Source organism: Lampetra planeri, chromosome 27 (assembly GCF_965212315.1).
Source record: "Lampetra planeri chromosome 27, kcLamPlan1.2.h2, whole genome shotgun sequence".
Taxonomy (NCBI): domain Eukaryota; kingdom Metazoa; phylum Chordata; class Hyperoartia; order Petromyzontiformes; family Petromyzontidae; genus Lampetra; species Lampetra planeri.
The window spans coordinates 10,279,835-10,288,749 of record NC_136133.1 but is presented as its reverse complement, the minus strand read 5'-3'; the positions used below and the strand labels follow the sequence as shown (position 1 = coordinate 10,288,749).

The 8,915-nt window shown below is 46.5% G+C and overlaps 1 pseudogene across 1 annotated transcript; it reads right to left on the bottom strand.

Moving 5' to 3' along the window:
- Positions 1–3,447: 3,447 nt before the first annotated feature.
- On the bottom strand, positions 3,448–8,297 carry LOC144728152 (trace amine-associated receptor 365 pseudogene; annotated as a pseudogene). Its single transcript, XR_013587491.1, has 2 exons — positions 7,997–8,297; positions 3,448–6,253 (listed from the first exon to the last, which is right to left on the bottom strand). The product of XR_013587491.1 is annotated as a trace amine-associated receptor 365 pseudogene (transcript).
- Between the last annotated feature and the right edge of the window lie 618 nt (positions 8,298–8,915).

Sequence of the window (8,915 nt, the reverse complement as noted above, 5' to 3'; positions counted from 1 at the left end):
AATAAAAGACTCTCTCTCAGATGTCGATCTCCGTTGTCCTTTATTGGGTTCGTAGAATCTCCGTACCACGGCGTCTCGCTCAGGCCCGCGTCCCGCTCGACGACCTCTCCACAGCCCTCGGCTGCTCCGTTGTGCAGTCTCCCTGCTGCTCCAATATGCAGTCTCCCTGCTGCTCCGTCAGGCAATCCTTGCAGCCACACCGCTGCCCCGCTATCTAGCGTCACTGCTGCCCCTTGCACAGCTAGCCTTTCACTGCCCCGTTAGCTCTCCTCATCTGACACCGATGGCTGTCGGTGTCGACGTCTCCCACCGCGTGGCGACCGCGCCACACTCTCCGTCTTGCCCAGCGTAGCCTCCTCGTATTTCACTCCGTCTCCACTCCCCCTTCCCCTTCCGGTTCTCTCCCTAAATCCTCTCCCCCACGTGACCCTAACTCCACCCACTCCTCACGTGACCCAGACTCCACCCCCCCTCAATCCTTGCTCGCATTACACATGTATGAATGCCTTGGGCACTACAGTACTGCAGTTTAGTCGCTCGTGCGACGTAGTTCTGTTCACTCAATCGCGTTATATCCAATGCACATCCGCGTTATAAAAAATGTGTTCTGTAATATATTCATTACGTTAGATCAAATTCGCGTTATGAAGACGCGTTATAAGAGAACAGACTGTGTGCTGAACGTATTTCGCAAGAGCTTTCTCCAGTATGCATGGGATTCTGCAGATACTTTCGTTTCCTACCAAATGCAAAAAATAGACTTAAAGGAATTGGATAAACATATAAAATGTGGCCCCTCATGAAACTGTTTTGCACGTGGCATTGGTAATGTGAATTGGTACAATGGAACACGTATATAAACATGGTGTTTTTTTTACAGGCCATTGTCAATCCACTGTTGGATGAAGACCTACCCGTTATGTGTGGGTCATGGGGGTTGTTTGACCAGACTTCATCACTTTAGTCAGTTTCATGACATTTATTGAAAATTTCACCTGGACCACCCCTTGAGATGGAACCTCCCTTGAGATGGAACCTCTCGTTTGTACGGCTGGCCAGGATTTGGATTGACACATATAAAGAAAACACGTTATGGGACTATACATACGTTTTCAATCTATAACTTATACCGTTTGCACTCTATTGTATTCGACTAGTCTTATCAAGGCATTATAATGAAAGTGACAGTCAAAAGTTCATGTAAAAGCAGTTTTAGAACTTGTATAAGTACAAAAAACAACCCACAAAGGTGCATACTTCATTAGCTTTCCCATACCACTCCTGGCTAAAGAGCCCCAACTGGAGAGAGACTCTTAGGGGTGTTTTGTCTACTCTCCTACGTTAAACCAGACGTGTTTGAAGAGGTGGGTGTACCCATGGGCGGAGTTTGGGTGGAGGGGCCACGGGGCAAAACCCCGCCCAAACTGGGCAGCTTTATTAATGTATTCAAATTAGTTTACAATTAAGATTAAAATAAATTAATTATTTGCATGCACGATTCCTAATGTGAGGGGCAAAGCGAACCCCTGCACCCCCCCCACCCCCCCCCAAATATAGAAGTCAAACTCGCCCTACGGGCGTACCGACACTTAACCCCATCACCCGCGAACTGCCGAATCAATTGACCTGTAGCGTACCATTTATACTGCTGGGTGGATTAGAGGTGGAGAGTTACGAACCTTGTTTTTTCCCCCAACATGTTGATCTCTATAATGCGAGTCAAGTGTGATTACTTTAACATTGCAGCAGCATCCTTGCTGTGGGTTATTTTAATTCGTTGGTCGGTATGCTCTCAAAGCGTTTCACATTAGGGGCCGTCCATAAATGACGTCACGCACCTGGGGGGGGGGGGTCAGACATTTGTGTGACAAGGGGGGGGGGTTGAGAAATGTGACGTCACATAAAAATGCGCAACTTTAAATAAATATAGACAACACGTTCTACTTAATTAAATATACTTTTAGTAAATGTTTTCTCCTACAACATCAGAGTGCAGCGCCACATTAAATACGCACTACAATGACAATAGTTTAAGGCGATTTGAAGCATGTTTTATATTTGGGGGGGAGGGGGGCGAGCTTTGTGACGTCCTATTTGAGGGGGGTCTGACTTTTTGTGACGCCGTGTGACGAAGGGGGGGGGGGGGCTCAAAAATCGCCCAAAATCGCGTGACGTCATTTATGGACTGCCCCTTAGCACCCTACGTCCGTGTACAGTGCCCTGTACTTTCCAATAAAGGTTGAGGGAAAGCAACAGTTTTGAAATGTGTTCCGTTGAATGCTGTTTTCAACCAAACAAAAGAGGCAGTAGATGCCGTATAGATCGTAATGACACCGCCAAAGGTGCGCATGGGACGGTGCAGTCGTCCTTAATAGGCTCTCACCAAAATCAATGGTTCTGAAAAAGCGAGTTGCAGTGATATATATTCAACGTCTAACTCTATCGCACCTTCCCCTCCGACTCAGCCACTGAGTGCCTACATTCACCTCTCTGCGTCACCGTCCATGTTCGGTCGAATTTAGCGTGGACTGTGGAGAGGTTGGTGCCTTATATACGTACGGTGCGAAAGAAGTTCAATATACATAAAAAAAAACTGTCCAACTGTCCTCTTGTCCAAAGTGTTCTCACATTCAATGTCTCTACTGTAATATCCGCATTCACCATTCTATTCTCTGTTGTTTCGGAATTTGGCTGCTTTGTTTACTGATGGTGTCCGTAGCTACTGCTGCTGCTTTGCATACATGTAAATAATTTCCAGACAATTAAGGCATTGTCGTCATTGGTCTGTTTAACGTCATTACATGTATTCTTTAATTATGAAATTCACATTCAATTATAAAAACACTTATTATACAGTCGCAAATACACTTTTTATGAACGTTACTTATGTACCACTTTATTGTAGGCCTATATAGACCGACTACAAGTTTCCCTTGACATTTAAATGTGTCTATATAGGTTCTATATGGCAGGGAGACGTGGTTGATGACTCCATATTTAAACAACAAACTGGACACCTTTGACCGGTGGTCCTTCCCAGGGGCGGTTTCTTCATTAGGGCGATTGGGCGACGCACCACCAATGTCATTCAACCACAGAGTCACGCTAGCCGTCACTGTGCCGCTGGATATAGTCTAATCAGCGTCATGCTATGTTCTGTGGAGTACCGCCTCTTTTTGGGCGATTTCCCTCCAGCTGAGAATCGCCCCGAGTGGTCCCATAGACTTACATTCAAAGATGTTTTTTTTCGAACGGGGGCGCTGCAATGCATTCTCTATGGGTTCCGGGAGGGCTCGCCCTAACGTGCTTACGTCATCATACGTGCTTACGTCATCATACGTAAGCACGTTTCATCCAACAATATAATTTGTCGCCACCTAGTGGAATCTTTAATAAAATAAACCTGAGTGGTTTGTTTTAATAGTGAGTATAGAAACAAACAAGATGTATTGTAAGAGTCACTTTATTTTTCATTAATATTAAAGAAGTGAAGTTGCCTTTACATGCTTAAGCTGTTAATGTATCCATTGCATGGGTGGACCTTATCCTTATCAATCATCCAGACATTTGCCCCCCCTGAGAGATTTTGCAGGAGCCGCCACTGGTCCTTCCGATGGATACTTCAGTTACACTTCAGCGAGCATATCACACATTCTTAAGTCCAGCACGTCAGCCGGTGTCTGACATCGAACCAGGAGACACATTGCCCGTGCTGACATGTTGGCAGATCCGCGCAATTATCGATGGCCTTGCTCGAGATTGGACGCTGCCCAGGGGCAGGCCGAGGTAGACCTGGATGCACACCGTTGGGGCCGATCTCAGACATCGTAATCTCAGCCTACACTTGGTGTGGCATCGGACGCATGAGAATGGCATGCCCAGGCGATGTACAGTATTGAGGATCGCTACACCTCCTCTCGGGGCATGCGACTAATTGATTCAAATGGGTGCTCGTCTTTGACCTTGTCAGATGATCGCAAAAGCTAAGCAGGTTTTGAGAATGGATATCACCTAAATGGGCAATCACCGTGCACAGCAGGTTGTCAAAGGCTGCTACAGCAGACTACGCTGTAGTCGGTAGAAGGCAGTGCTGCAAAATCCAATGTTGTATTGCACTACTATGCTTCCACATCTATGCCCCCTGCTTCACTCACTCGGCTGACCAACATGAAGTATAGTAAAATAACCAATTCGACCTGGACGGTGCAGGGAGGCTTTTTGTCCAGGAGAGGGTTTGCAAGAGAGCTGAACATATACTGTTCCTCATAGTGGCAGTTATTTAACATGACAGCCGAGAAGCAACGATCACAATAATTATAACGAGCACCCGCGGTATGACGATCTGTGATTGGTGGCAGGAGATGAGGAGACATGGTCCGAGATGTCACAATGCGATTGGCAACTGGCAATTAGGTGACAGTAATGAGGGGAGGGGCAGGAAATGGGAGAGGGACCTGTGGGTATAAGGCACGTCGGAAGAGGGATGTGAGGCGAGAGCTGTGGATGAAGGAAGTAGCTGTGTTTCACAATGGTGGAATAAACGGATTTGAACCCTGAACTGTCACGGCGTGTTTGTGAGGAGAGTATCCGCGACAGTAGAATTGGGCGTAAAGCAACCAAATTTATGAGAGACCCCTTTGGCCTCTTTCATCCAAAATGTATCCTCGTGCAAAAAATATGGCAGGCAGTGTCAATCAATGGTAAGTAAGCACATGCCCAAAGTATGAAATTTTCCAAGACAGCCATGTGTTCTCTGTCTCCCCCTCACCCCGCGACCCAGTTGAATAACTAATAATGGAACTGAGAAACCATCAAACACATTACACATATAAACTCAATTTAATGTTAAATTATGACCTATAAATCGAATTTTGGGCCTCATTGGACTCTCACAGCTCGGCTGAGCGGCTCCCAGGCTGCCAAAACTTGCGGCTAAACATGATGCGGATGGCGTTACGAAACGTGCGGTTGAAGCCCCCGTATAGGTAAGGGTTGATGGCTGAATTAACGTGCCCGAACCAGTTCACGATGTCCCAAAAGATGGAATTTGTTTTAAAATCGATCCAGGGATCATTGACGATGGTGGAAAAAAATGGCGCCCAGCAGAACATGAATACGCCCAGGATGATGGACACAGTCTTGGTGGCGTTGTGCTCTCGTTTCATGGCCGCCCACTGCTGCTTGTTGAAGCCCGACTTGCCCTGACCCCCTTGCTGCTGAACGCTGATGGAGCGGGCCTGCTTGCGTGCCACGCGGTAAATCTTCGCGTAGGCAAGGGTCATTATCGTCATGGGCACGACGAAGCTGAAGAAGGCCCCACAGCTCGAGAACACCTTGTTCATGTAGAAGACGCAGTTGTCTGGACAGGTGCGGCTCTCCATCATGTCCTCGATGCCAATGACAATCCATCCCAGCATCACGGGCACCACATAGAGCAGCGACCCGAGCCATGCGGCGGCAAGAAGCAGGGCTGCTGTCTTCCAGGTGAAGCGCTCTCGATAGTGCATCGGGTCGCAAATGGCCAGGTAGCGGTCGTAGGCGATGCAACAAAGGTGCATGGTGGAGGCGGTGGAGATGAAGGCGTCAAGGAAGTGGTGCACCTTGCAGAACGCGTGGCTGTAGAACCAGCAGTCGTAGACACACTGTGTCATGTAGAAGGGCATCACCACCACGCCCACCATGATGTCGGCCACTGCGAGGGAGAAGGTGAAGGTGTTGGGCAACACCTGCAGCTGCTTGAAGTAGGAGATGGCCGTGATGATGGTCATGTTCCCCAAGAAGTTCAACACCATGGAAAAGATCATGGCGATGAAGATTATGTTGGCGGTGCGTGCGGACAGTCGTGCCGGGCGGCAGCGGAGGCCGGACTCCCGGATCAGGCAGAGCAGTGGCTCCACATGGGAGGCATTTTGGCCAGGATCCCCGTCCATGAGTCCCAGAGCGAGGCTAGAGTTCATGGTCTCCCCTTCGAACTTCTCAGTGTCCAGCGTCTCAATCAGTCAAGGGGTTTCTGCTTGCTTCACAGTTGTTCGTTCGCCAACTTGTCCACTGTTCCTTGCAAGCATTTGTCTCACCCCTCTCATTCACCCAGCGTCAGTGTCTGGGGCAAAGGAATCCTATATCTCGTGACCGTCTCTGTTTCTTACAAGTTTGGGAAAATGAAAAGCATCTTCTAAGATGTTTGGCCACTTCCTGTCTTTGAGCATTCGGTGTGTCCACTTGTAGGAGGAAATAGGAAGTCCGGGAGAAAAACCTGCAACCATTTGAGGGGAGAGCAATAAAAACTCAGCAATAGATATATCCTCTCAGTAACCTACTTCATATTCTGGATCAGATTCAGCCAAATTCTAATTTAAAGGCAAATACTATAGTTGTCATTGTCATATCTATGGTACATATTTGCCAGTATCAAATTTATGAAAAATAAGAATAGGTTTTACACTTTCTGGCAATAAAATAGGTGTTAAGATGTTCATACAACGAAATAGATACCTTTTCCAAGGCAACAAGTGTCCATACCTGTGGCAAAACATGTAAACAAACATGCTCTGATAACATAGGCATTATCCTTGAAGCTGATTGGCCTACAACTGTCTCTGGTACCTAATTTGGTGTTTGAACATCTTAACACCTGTTTTATTGCCAGAAAGGTTTAAATATTTTATTTTTCATCAGTTGTTATGGTTTTTGTCGATAAACTTTTAAGACTGTTTCCCTCTGTCTCCATGTATTTTGTCCTCTGATTACATTTTTCTGTATTATATCCTAAAGCATTGTGCAATACAACTAGTTCCTGAAGAACTGCATGAATAATAATATTTAGTTGGAAATAACGTTGCGCATGTCAATTGAATCTCACACTCGCTCAGGCACCACAGAAAAGCTGGCAAGCAGCCAGGCGGGAAGCCGTAGTCAACAATTGCCAAAGCGTTCTCTGTCACTCGGTCTGCCTCCCTTTGCATGTCTAGATTGGTCCATCTCTGTCTCCCTATGGTTCTCTCTGGGACTGGGTCCGCATCTTGTTTGTCCCCTTGTCTTCCTCTGTCTATTATATGTCTCCTATGTCTCTCTGCTAGGAAACTAATTGTCAGAGTAAGAGGACATGGTTCCAAATTTCATACTTGAAGAAGTAACCATTGCTCTTCGCAGTATTAAAACAGGGAACGTTCTTGTACCAGATGGAATGAGTTTAACACGTAGGCTTTCACGAACAGTATTATTCATAATAAAGGTTTTTTAGTTAGATCGCGTTATTTATAAATGTGTCGCAACCCTTCAAAACCCGATACGGCCAATCATTAAAAAATGTATCACGCTGACAAAAGACAAATAGTTCACTACTTTAGCTCACCGATGTGTTGAAGAGTGAATCCACAACATTACAATTTGAGTACGACGTCTTATTATGAACAGATGGAATGACTGTGCATCATAGACAAGACAAATGGTATCAGCTGTTGCAACACAATGAGTAGATAGATTTACTACGAAATGTTTACACTAACAAATTCCTTATTTGCCACGATAATTTTTTTCCAATTTAAATAGAGAATTTAATACAAGCTTTTGTGACCAATATTATCCATAATAGAGGTTGTTTTGTGCTAAATCACGTACAGTGAGGGAAAAAAGTATTTGATCACCTGCTGATTTTTAACGTTTTCCCACTGACAAAGAAATGATCAGTTTATGATTTTACTGGTAAGTTTCTTTGAACAGTGAGAGACAGAATAACAACAACAAAATCCAGAAAAACGCATGTCAAAAATGTTATACATTGATTTGCATTTTAATGAGGAAAATAAGTATTTGACCCCCTCTTACTCAGAAATTTTTTTTGGCTCCCAGGTGTCTTTTATACAGGTAACGAGCTGAGATTAAGAGCACACTCTTAAAGGGAGTGCTCCTAATCTCAGCTTGTTACCTGTGTAATAAAGGACTCTCTCTCAGATGTCGATCTCCGTTGTCCTTTATTGGGTTCGTAGAATCTCCGTACCACGGCGTCTCGCTCAGGCCCGCGTCCCGCTCGACGACCTCTCCACAGCCCTCGGCTGCTCCGTTGTGCAGTCTCCCTGCTGCTCCAATATGCAGTCTCCCTGCTGCCCCGTCAGGCCATCCTTGCAGCCACACTGCTGCCCCGCTATCTAGCGTCACTGCTGCCCCTTTCACAGCTAGCCTCTCACTGCCCCGTTAGCTCTCTTCGTCTGACACCGATGGCTGTCGGTGTCGACGTCTCCCACCGCGTGGCGACCGCGCCACACTCTCCGTCTTGCCCAGCGTAGCCTCCTCGTATTTCACTCCGTCTCCACTCCCCCTTCCCCTTCCGGTTCTCTCCCTAAATCCTCTCCCCCACGTGACCCTAACTCCACCCACTCCCCACGTGACCCAGACTCCGCCCCCCCCTCAATCCTTGCTCACATTACACCTGTATAAAAGACACCTGTTCACAGAAGCAATCAATCAATCAGATTCCAAACTCTCCACCATGGCCAAGACCAAAGAGCTTTCCAAGGATGTCAGGGACAAAATTTTAGACCTACACAAGGCTGTAATGGGCTACAAGACCATCGCCAAGCAGCAAAAAAGAGAAACACAAAAGAACTGTCAATCTCCGTCGGCCTGGGGCTCCATGCAAGATCTCACCTCGTGGAGTTGCAATGATCATGAGAACAGTGAGGAATCAGCCCAGAACTACACGGGAGGATCTTGTCAATGATCTCAAGGCAGCTGGGACCATAGTCACCAAGAAAACATTTGGTAACACACTACGCCATGAAGGACTGAAATCCTGCAGCACCCGCAAGGTCCCCCTGCTCAAGAAAGCACATATACATGCCCGTCTGAAGTTTGCCAATGAACATCTGAATGATTCAGAGGACAACTGGGTGAAAGTGTTGTGGTCAGATGAGACCAAA